This window comes from Myotis daubentonii, chromosome X (assembly GCF_963259705.1).
Source record: "Myotis daubentonii chromosome X, mMyoDau2.1, whole genome shotgun sequence".
NCBI lineage: Eukaryota > Metazoa > Chordata > Mammalia > Chiroptera > Vespertilionidae > Myotis > Myotis daubentonii.
Genome location: NC_081861.1, coordinates 26,305,898 through 26,308,253, shown reverse-complemented (window position 1 = coordinate 26,308,253; position 2,356 = coordinate 26,305,898). Strand labels below are relative to the sequence as shown.

Genomic DNA, 2,356 nt, shown 5'->3' with positions numbered 1-2,356 from the left:
CCACTCCTGTTCAACATAGCACTGGAAGTACTAGCCATTGGAAGAAGAATTAAAAGGCATCCAAATTGGAAAAGAAGTAAAACTGTCCTTATTCGCAGATGACACGATACTGTACATAGAAAACCCTAAAGACTCCATCAAAAAATTATTAGACTTAATAAATGAATTCGGCAATGTAGCAGGATGCAAAATTAATGCCAAGAAATCTAAGGCATTTCTTTGCACCAATACTGAACTTACAGAAAGAGAGACTAAAAAAGCAATTCCATTTATCATCACACCAAAAAAATTAAGATACCTAGGAATAAACTTAACTAAGGAGGTAAAAGACTTATATGCAAAAAACTACAGGACACTGAAAAAAGAGATAGAGAAAGACATAAACAGATGGAAGAACATACCGTGTTCATGGATTGGTAGAATCAACATCATCAAAATGTCCATACTACCCAAAGCAATCTATAGATTCAATGCAATCCCCATTAAAATACCAATGGCATATTTCACAGATCTAGAACAAGCATTCCAAAAATTTATCTGGAATAAAAAAGACCTCGAATAGCTGCAGCAATCCTGAGAAAGAAGAACAAAGTAGGTGGGATCTCAATACCAGATATCAAGCTGTATTACAAAGCCACCATTCTTAAAACAGCTTGGAACCAAGGTGATTCCCTCTCCAAGGAGACTAATAGTGCCCCTCTTCAGGAAAGTAGCAACTTGGAATAGAATCTGGCATGCCTCAGGTTTTCAGGGGAGGTGATACATAATTTCCTTGGCCTTCCTTTGGCTGCCTACATGTAAAAAACAAACAAAAGAAAAACAGGTTGGTACTGGCACAAGAACAGACATATAGATCAATAGAATAGAATAGAGAACCCAAAACTCAACCCAAACCACTATGCTCAATTAATATTCGACAGAGGAGGCAAGAGCATACAATGGAGTCAAGACAGTCTCTTCAATAATTGGTGTTGGGAAATTTGGACAGATACATGCAAAAAGATGAAACTAGACCACCATCTTACACCATACACAAAAATAAACTCAAAATGGATAAAAAACTTAAACATAAGATGGGAAACCATAAAAATACTAGAGGAATCCACAGGCAGCAAAATCGCAAACATATGCCGAAGGAATTTCTTCTATGATACTGCTCCTAGGGCAATGGAAACTAACGAGAAAATAAACAAATGGGCCTACATCAAAATAAAAAGCTTTTGCATAGCAAAGGAAACCATCAACAAAACAACAAGAAAGCCCACTGCATGGGAGAACATATTTGCCAATGATATCACTGATAAGGGTTTAATCTCCCACATTTACAGGAACTCATACAACTTAACAAAAGGAAGATAAACAATCCAATCAAAAAATGGGCAATGGACCTAAATAGACACTTTTCGAAAGAGGACATACAGAAGGCCGAAAGACATATGAAAACATGCTCAAAGTCACTATTTATACACGAGATGCAAATCAAAACGACAATGCGGTACCATCTCACACCTGTCAGAATGGCTATCATCAACAAATCAACAAACATGTGCTGGCTAGGATGCAGATAAAAAGGAACCCTTCTGCACTGCTGGTGGGAATGCAGACTGGTGTAGCCACTGTGGAGAACAGTATGGAGTTTCCTCAAAAAATTAAAAATGGAACTCCCATTTGACCCAGTAATCCCACTGCTAGGAATATACCCCAAGAAGTCAGAAACACCAATCAGAAAGGATATATGCACCCCTATATTCATAGCAGCACAATTTACAATAGCTAAGATTTGGAAACAGCCTAAGTGCCCATCAGCAGGTAAGTGGATTAAAAAACTGTGGTACATCTACACAATGGTATACTGTGCTGTTGTAAAAAAGAAAGAACTCTTACAGTTGGCAACAACATGGATGGAACTGGAGAGCATTATAAGCAAAATAAGCCAATTGGAGAAAGATAAATATCAAATGATCTCACTCATTTGTGGAATATAATCTACACTAATAAAAGATGTACATGCAAATTGACCATACCTTCGCTATGCCCTAAGCCACACCCACCAGCCAATCAGAGTGACTATATGCAAATTAACCCAACCAAGATGGCGGCCAGCAGCCAAGTAGCTGGAGCAAGCAGGAGGCTTGGTTGCCCCAATGATGGAGGAAGTCAAGCTTCCCGCCTGCCGCAGCTGGCTCTGAGCTCCACTCAAGGCTACAATGTTTCAATTATAGAAGGTAAATAAATCTCAGAAAAAAAAAAGAAAAAAAAAAGGAGAGGCTGGGAGCTTCTGTCACCTGGGGGCTTGGCCAGCCTGAAAACGGCCCTCAGCCCCTCACCCAGACTGGCCAGGCACCCCAGTGGGGAC

The 2,356-nt window shown here is 39.5% G+C and overlaps 1 non-coding gene across 1 annotated transcript; it reads left to right on the top strand.

Annotated features, from left to right (window-relative positions):
- Nucleotides 1–657: 657 nt before the first annotated feature.
- On the top strand, nucleotides 658–799 carry LOC132225387 (small nucleolar RNA SNORA67). The gene has a single exon (XR_009450900.1). It is a non-coding gene; the product is annotated as a small nucleolar RNA SNORA67 (small nucleolar RNA).
- The last annotated feature ends 1,557 nt before the right edge of the window (nucleotides 800–2,356 follow it).